This window comes from Trachypithecus francoisi, unplaced genomic scaffold (genome assembly GCF_009764315.1).
Source record: "Trachypithecus francoisi isolate TF-2019V2 unplaced genomic scaffold, Tfra_2.0 Lachesis_group15, whole genome shotgun sequence".
Taxonomy (NCBI): domain Eukaryota; kingdom Metazoa; phylum Chordata; class Mammalia; order Primates; family Cercopithecidae; genus Trachypithecus; species Trachypithecus francoisi.
This window is the reverse complement of record NW_022681460.1, coordinates 77421955-77430093: the sequence shown is the minus strand read 5'-3', so window position 1 is coordinate 77430093 and position 8139 is coordinate 77421955. Positions and strand designations below refer to the sequence as shown.

General features: G+C 39.6%; 1 pseudogene; it reads left to right on the top strand.

Moving 5' to 3' along the window:
- Positions 1 to 3861: 3861 nt before the first annotated feature.
- On the top strand, positions 3862 to 5481 carry LOC117098068 (annotated as a pseudogene).
- The last annotated feature ends 2658 nt before the right edge of the window (positions 5482 to 8139 follow it).

The window sequence follows — 8139 nt, the reverse complement described above, 5'->3', positions numbered from 1 at the left end:
ACAACCACAAAGCATCTGGATTCAGAAATATATACACCTCATATTCGTATTGACAACATTATCCAATCATTTGGAAACATAATTTATGAGGAAACTAAAGGTACTGCATTTCAGCCATTTTGTCAACAAAGTCGCTACCTCAAGTCGTTCACTAATGAGGAGAGAGATTTATTTCTCAGTATCAAGTTTATGACATGAACATCTGTTTTACAGCGAATATTTACCTGGTTTTTTTTTTTATCTTTAATTTTTGGACCTTAGATCAAAAGGACAAAGCAAATCACATAGTCAAATTGGCTGATTCTGCATAAGCTCAGAGAGAAGAGTTCTCTTTCAGAAAAATGATTTAATCCTAAATCTGTGTCTGAAAAAATATCATCTGTAAACTTTAGCTGGAAAGTGTTCTAAGAATGTAGAGGTATTTCCCATGGTTTTGATTGTGTTCATCCTGAAAGATTCAATTTAATAAGAGAAAGGTTGGGTCTTTTGAAAACAGTAAGAAAATCAATTATCAGAGTTTCCATTTTCTCTGGGCAATTTTCACCATTTCAGCATGCCCAAGAGAGAAATGACGTGTGATTTTGTTATGCTGAAGAATTTGGCAAGCCGGTTAATGGTCTTACTAAAAGTGAAGAAATCCCTTTGGTGGCAGATGCAGGAAGTTATGTCTGAATCATTTGGAACCATTGTAGAGAAGCCTTTGTTCCCAAAGAAATGTGTGGGGATTTTCTTGGGAAGAAAAGGTGTCTGAATATTCTTAAACCTCAAACAGATTTATCAAACTTGCTGCTTCATTTAATCCTTTGCCAAATGGGCTCATCTTTCATCCAACAGACTTCTCCCTAGCCATCTTCATCTTAAAAAAAGTCACCCTCAAAACTCATCTTGTGTTTCTTTCACTGCTGTGATGATGAAATCTGTCTCAAAAGAAGCACGTCGGTGTTGACTTCATCATCTTAGAGGCTGTAACATACAGGTAAGGCTGTTACTTAGAAACATACTCTCAGAAAGGTTTTTTGGAAGTTTTTAGGGAGAGGGTGAAGAAGAACTAGGGAAAGGTAGGTGGTGAATAGAATAACCTGAAGTCATGAGTCAAGGTCAACAGCAACAGTAAGTCAAAGCAAGATCACTGAACTTTGGTGAGAATAAATAGAAATGGAATGAGACTACAGAGGAAAATGAGTAAATTTAGTATCCAGAAATACTCTTAATGGGAAGTTCTATTAGCTTGTCTCTCATCAGAGTTAGGTGAAATAATAATCTCCAAAAGGTGGGGCTATTACCTCTGCAGGCATTTAGAGCTGGTCTGAACAAATCACCTGCAAGCTTTTTGTGGTGGAAGAATGCTGTAGAACGGAGCTGCGAAAGCAAGCATAATTTCTCTGACTCCCTCTGACTTTCACTTAATTATGTACAGACAGTTCAAAAATCCTGCTGCGTCTTTCTTGTCAATTTCAATACAAATTCTCCCTGGCCAGAAAACTGATCATTTGCTATATAACCTTTTTTTTTGGTTGATTCCTCAGGTTCTCCACAACATCATCTGACATTCTGCTACATAAATAGCTATAATTTTAAATAAAATGAGGCAAACACTTGTGTCAGGCGTTTACAGAGGCTCTCTCACCCTTTAAGATCGCTATAATCCCTCTTTTACATAAGAGGCAATAATGCACAGACTCTAAGCTAGTCAGTTGAAATGCAAACTCTGAACCATCTCATCAGACAAAAAAAGAGCATAGGTTTAGATTCAAATGAACTCCTGTGTGAATTCTGGCTTAGCATGCCTATTTCTGTCCCAATCTATTCTATAATCTCCTTTATCCTTGTAGTGGAATTATTTTAAATTCTATCTTGAGACCCTTGTCTGGGAGCCTACATGATTCACTCCATCATTGCCCAAATGAGGTAGACCAGGCGGCTGGATCCTCCTCTTAGTAGAGGTGGATGCTTTTTTAGTGGATGTAAATGGATCAATCCATGACTTAATTGTGCATGAAATAGAGATTTTTAAAATATTTCTATAACCAAATTCAATTTCTGTCATAAATGCTAAATTTCTACCTGGTAATGACAAATTTAATTCTTCTAATTCAGGATAAATCTAGCCAAATTAGGATTTGTAAGACATTATTTCACGGTAAAATCATTCAATTTAGGCTTCCTCCCCCAAATTTCAATGAGCCCAAGTGGCATCTAACTTTAGGGAGGTGTTATGAATTAGGTAACCCCAAGTTATTTGCATTTCTTCTTTTCCTAAGAATGGAAGTAGCAAAGTATAAAGTGTTATAATAATGGTTAGTAATTTGCGAAGAGGTAAGACGATCTTACAGGAGTAAACCAGCTTGCTGGAAATGGGTATTTTCAGTTAAGGGCCAAAGTTGTGTAGCATTAGCTCCCAGAAAGCCCCTGGAATTGTGCCAGCACACGCAGCCATGAATTTGGCAGTGGCTGCTGTAGCCTTAAGGCAAGGTAGGTCTTTGCTACAAGATCAAAGGACAGACTGTAATAAGCTATGGATTTTTGGTGCTTTCCTTGTAATTAAAGCTATTATGGAATCAGAATTTTATTTAGAAGCTTCTTTACTCCAATCAAAAAAGACAGTGCATTCAATATTAGGACTTTATTGTCCTAATGAAGAGCAACTTCATTTGCTCTAAGAACACTGCAAGATGGACAATTTTGGAAACATATGGAATTCTCCCAAAGTGGCCACTATAATTCCAAATCATCATTGGTGAAATAGTGCCAGTTTGTGAGATGTGTGCAAGCATTTGGGTAATAAAGAAGCAGGTGTCTGTACTGGCAGAAGTGCACACTTGAACTGAGATTACCCTTGGGCAAATGATCATGGTCAGTGGAATGTGTTGGTTCTGTGTTTTTTGTCTTGAGCCCCTAACCAGTGGTTGGCCACCCTTGACCAGAGACTTGATAATTTGTGGCCCTCAGCAGATAGAATTTTTGAATATTCTGTCTCTCATATTAAGTGTCAGTTGTAAACACAGAACAGAGGAAAAATGGACTTTGTACAGTTTTTGGTTGGTGACGTGAGGTAAATTTCATTTACTGGGGAACATCAGTTTGACAAACTTTTTATTAACAGCTTTGTTGAGGCCAAATTGACATACAATAAAATGCACGTAATTAAACAATAAACGTTGAAAAGCTTTGACATTTGTTTGCAACCAGCCTGACAATCAAGATAATGAAAATATGCATCATAAGTTTCCTCATGCCCCTTGGTAATATCGCCTTCTTCTCCCTGCTCCCCATACCTCGGAGTCCTCAATCAACCACGGATCTGCTTTCTAAAATGGTAGGTTAGTTGGTGTTCTAGAATTTTACATACATGGAATATAGTATGCATTTTGAGAAAAAAAAACATGTTTTTTCACTCAGCATAATCATTTTGAGATTCTTCCATGTTTTGTGTGAGTCAATAGTTCACTTTTTGCATTGATTTGTATTCTGTTATATGGGCATACCAAAAATTGTTTATCCACTCACCTGAACATAAACATTGAAGCCTTTTTCCCCCGGGTTTCTGCTGCTATAAATAAAGCTGCTATAAATGTTCATCTACAAGTTTTGTGTATAGATATATGCTTTGTTTTCCTTTAAGTAAATATCTAGGAGTGGAATTGCTGCATCATATGGCAGGGATATAATTAGCTTTTTAAGAAACTGTCAGTTGCTCCATTGTGCAATGTGGTAATGGCGGCAACAAAGCCAGGGCTGCTCTATGAAGAGGAAGCAAATAGGGCTTGCCAGGACAGTGATGGAGAAGAACAAAAAGGGAGGATCGCCTCAATAAAAGGAGGGCAGCTTTGCCAGTTTGCAATTTAAAATACTGAAGCAGAGTCTTTGAAGCAAGAAGGAAATGCACATTATGCCAAGGAAGATTACAACGAAACTTATAAGTATTAGACAAAAGCCACAGATATGTGCCCTAAAAATGCCAGCTATTATAGTAATAGAGCAGCCATATTGATGATGCTTGGAAGGTTTTGGGAAATGCTTGGAGATGCTTTCACAGTCAGTGAAATTGGCTGATGGTTTCTTCCGGGGACATCTATGAGAGGGCAAGTGCCACCTCTCTCCAGGGAATGCCATGGCAGCACATTGCAGTTTTCAGAAAGCCCTAGAACCGGATCATAACAATGCTCACTCACAACAGTTCACAAATGCTAACGCAGTTGTGGAATAGGAGAAAGTCACAGAAACAGGTTTTGAGAAGTGGGCTTTTCAGAAGGTGGTTTTCTGCACGGACTATGCCCTAGAATTTGCCCCTGTCTGCCATCACTTCAATATCCCTCAAAGCAGAATGTTTAGCAATGCCAGGTCGTTATCCAGAAGCACAGTCTGCAGCCAGTGACATTTTATGAATAGATTCCACCAATGTGGATGCTCTGTATGTACGCAGTCTTTGCCTTTATTATGAAGATTGTATTGAGCTGGCAGTTGTTCAGTTTTTTATACAGGCTCTCAGAATGGCTCCTGACCATGAGAAGGCCTGTGTTGGGTGCAGAAATGCCAGAGCATTTAACACAAAGAAAGAAGACTGGAATAAAGCATTTAGGGAAGGAAATTACAAACTACCTGATGAACTGGACACAGAAGCCCCGAGATAGACCTCAACAATATAAAAGCAATTGCTAAACTCTACTGAAACTGGGATACGGTTAATTCTGAGCTTGGGAAACTAGATGATGCAATAGACAGCTGCACAAATGCAGTGAGGCTCCTGACACTTACATAAAAGCCTGCTTGAGAAGAGTTCAGTGTTTGATGGACACAGAACAGTATGAAGAAACAGTGCGAGGCTATGAAAAAAGTATATCAGATGGAGAAAGCAAAAGAATACAAACAGCTCCTAAAAAATGCATAGCTGGAACTGAAGAAGAGTAAGAGGGATAATTACTACAAGGTTCTGGGAGTGGACAAGAATGCCTCTGAGGACAAGATCAAGAAAGCTTATTGGAAACAGATCTTTATGTACCCTCCACATCGGCATGATGGAGCCAGTGCTGGGGTTCAAAAGGAGGAGGAGAAGATCAAGGAAGTGGCGAGGTCTTTACCATCCTCTTTGATTCCAAGAAAACGACTCATTATCACAGTGGACAGGACCTGGATAAGAAGGACATGAATTTGGGTGATTTTGATGCAAACAATATCTTCAAGATATTCTTCCATGGTCCTGAGGGCTTCAGCTTTGAAGCATCTGGTCCAAGGAGTTTCTTTCTTCAATTTGGCTAATGAAGGGCAACCATCCAGAATCCAGAAAATGCAATCACTCAGTTTAAATATAATTAGTAGATCATTTCTATGGAGAGGAATATTTAAATCTCCAACCGTAATTTGTCTGCCTCTCCTGTAGTTCTATCAGTTTTTGCTCGATGTATTTTATTATTAGGTGCATAAATGTTTAGATTTATGACTTCCCTTTATCATTATGAAATAAACTTGAAAAATTCCATGTAATATTGTTTGCTGTGAAATCTATCGTGTCTGATAGTAATATAGTCACTACAACTTTCTTTTAGTTAAGATTAGCAAGATTATCTTTTTCTGTCTTTTAACATCTAACGTGTGTGTTTGTGTGTGTGTGTGTGTGAAAATAAATAACACCAAAAGCACTTTCTTTGAGAAAATCAATAAAATTGATCAATCTCTAGCTAGACTGATTTAAAAAAAAAGGCGGGGTGCAGTGGCTCACGTCTATAATCCCAGCACTTTGGGAGGCTGAGGTGGGCAGATCACGAGGTCAGGAGATCAAGACCATCCTGGCTAACATGGTGAAACCCCATCTCTACTAAAAATACAAAAAATTAGCCGGGCGTGGTGGTGGGTACCTGTAGTCCTAGCTACTCAGGAGGCTGAGGCAGGAGAATGGCGTGAACTTGGGAGGCGGAGCTTGCAGTGAGCCTAGATTGCATCACTGCACTCCAGCCTGGGCAACAGAGCGACTCCATCTAAAAACAAAAAAAACTATATATATATATATATGTGTGTGTGTGTGTGTGTGTGGAGAGAGAGTACATTTCTTATATGCAGCATATAGTTTGGTCTTCTTTTTCTTTTTCTTTTTGAGATGGGGTTTCACCTCTTGTCCAGGTTGGAGTGCAATGGAGCGATCTCGGCTTACGACAACCTCCACCTCCTGGGTTCAAGCAATTCTCCTGCCTCAGCCTCCCAAGTAGCTGGGATTACAGGCATGTACCACCATGCCCAGCTAATTTTGTATTTTTAGTAGAGACGGGGTTTGGTCAGGCTGGCCTCGAACTCCTGACCTCAGGTGATCTGCCAGCCTCGACCTCCCAAAGTGCTGAGATTACAGGTGTGAGCTGCTGCACCCGGCCTTGTGTTTCTTATCTATTTGACAATCTCTGCCTTTTAACTGAGATGTTTTGACAAAGTTATATTTAATGTGATAATCGATAGATTTAAGTCTGTCATCTTGCCATTTGTCTTCTGTTTGACCCATCTCTTCCTTTTCTTCCCTTTTCTTCATGTCTTTGATTGAAGAACTTCGTTTGACATTTCTTTCTTTCTTTTTTTTTTTTTTTTTGAGATGGAGTCTTGCTCTGTTGCCAGGCTAGACTGCGGTGGTGCGATCTCAGCTCACTGCAATCTCTGACTTCCGGGTTCAAGTGATTCTCCTGCCTAAGCCTCCTGAGTAGCTGGGATTACAGGTGCGCACCACCAAGTCCAGCTAATTTTTGTGTTTTTAGTAGAGATGGGGTTTCACCATGTTAGCCAGGATAGTCTTGATTGCCTGACTTTGTGATCCACCCACTTTGGCCTCCCAAAGTGCTGGGATTACGGGCGTGAGCCACCATGCCCAGCCTGACATTTCTTATATAGCAAGTCTGTTGGTGATAAATATTTTCAGCTTCTGTATATGTGAAAGAGTCTTTAGTTCACCTTAGTTCTTGAAACATACTTTTGCTTGGTATAAAATTCTAGTTTGACAGTTTAATAATTTGTTAGTCAGTACATTAAAGACATTGTGTCGCTGTCTTCTCACTTGCATTTTTTCTTATAAGAGATCTGCTATCATTCTTATCTTTGTTTCCCTGTATGTATTGTGATGTTTTTCTCTGGTTTACAATGTTCTATCACTGGTTTAATTTAATTAAGATGTGCCTTAGTGTAGTTTTCTTCACATTTCTTGTGCTTTGGGTTCATTGGGCTTCTTGAATATGTAGATTTATACTTTTCATTAAATTTGGAAAATTATTGGCCATTATTTCTTCCCATTTTTTTCTGTTACCCTCTCTCTTCTTTTTCAGTGACTTCTATTACTTGTATATTAGGCATCTTGAAGTTTTCCACAGCTCAGTAATACATGGTTTTTAAATATTTATTCTTTCTCTATTTAATTGTAGATAATTTCTATTGCTATGTCTTCATATACACTAATCTTTTCTTCTGCAATTTTTAATCTACTTCTTAAACTCCTTAATTTCTTTTTTTTTTTTTTTTTGAGACAGAATCTTGCTCTGTCACCCAGGCTGGAGTGCAGTGGCGTGATCTCAGCTCACTGCAAGCTCTGCCTCCTGGGTTCATGCCATTCTCCCACCTCAGCCTCCCAAGTAGCTGGGACTACAGGTACCCATGACCATGCCCGGCTAATTTTCTTTTCTTTTCTTTTTTTTTTTTTGAGACAGAGTTTCACTCTTGTTGCCCAGGCTGGAGTGCAATGGTGCGATCTTGGCTCACTGCAACCTCCGCCTCCTGGGTTCAAGCGATTCTCCTGCCTCAGCCTCCCTAGTAGCTGGGATTACAGACATGTGCCACCATACCCAGCTCATTTTTTGCATTTTTAGTAGAGATGGGGTTTCACCCTGTTAGCCAGGATGGTCTCGATCTCCTGACCTTGTGATCTGCCTTCCTTGGCCTACCAAAGTGCTGAGATTACAGGCTTGAGCCACTGCGCCTGGCCCCTTAAATATTTTTTTTAGGCTGAGCATGGTTGCTTACACCTGTAATCCCACCACTTTGGCAGGTTGAGGCAGGAGGATTGCCCAGGAGTTTGAGACCAGCCTGGGCAACAAAGTGAGACCCACCTCTACAACTTTCTTTTTTTTTTGAGACAGAGTCTCACTCTGTTGCCCAGGCTGGAGTGCAACGGTGTAA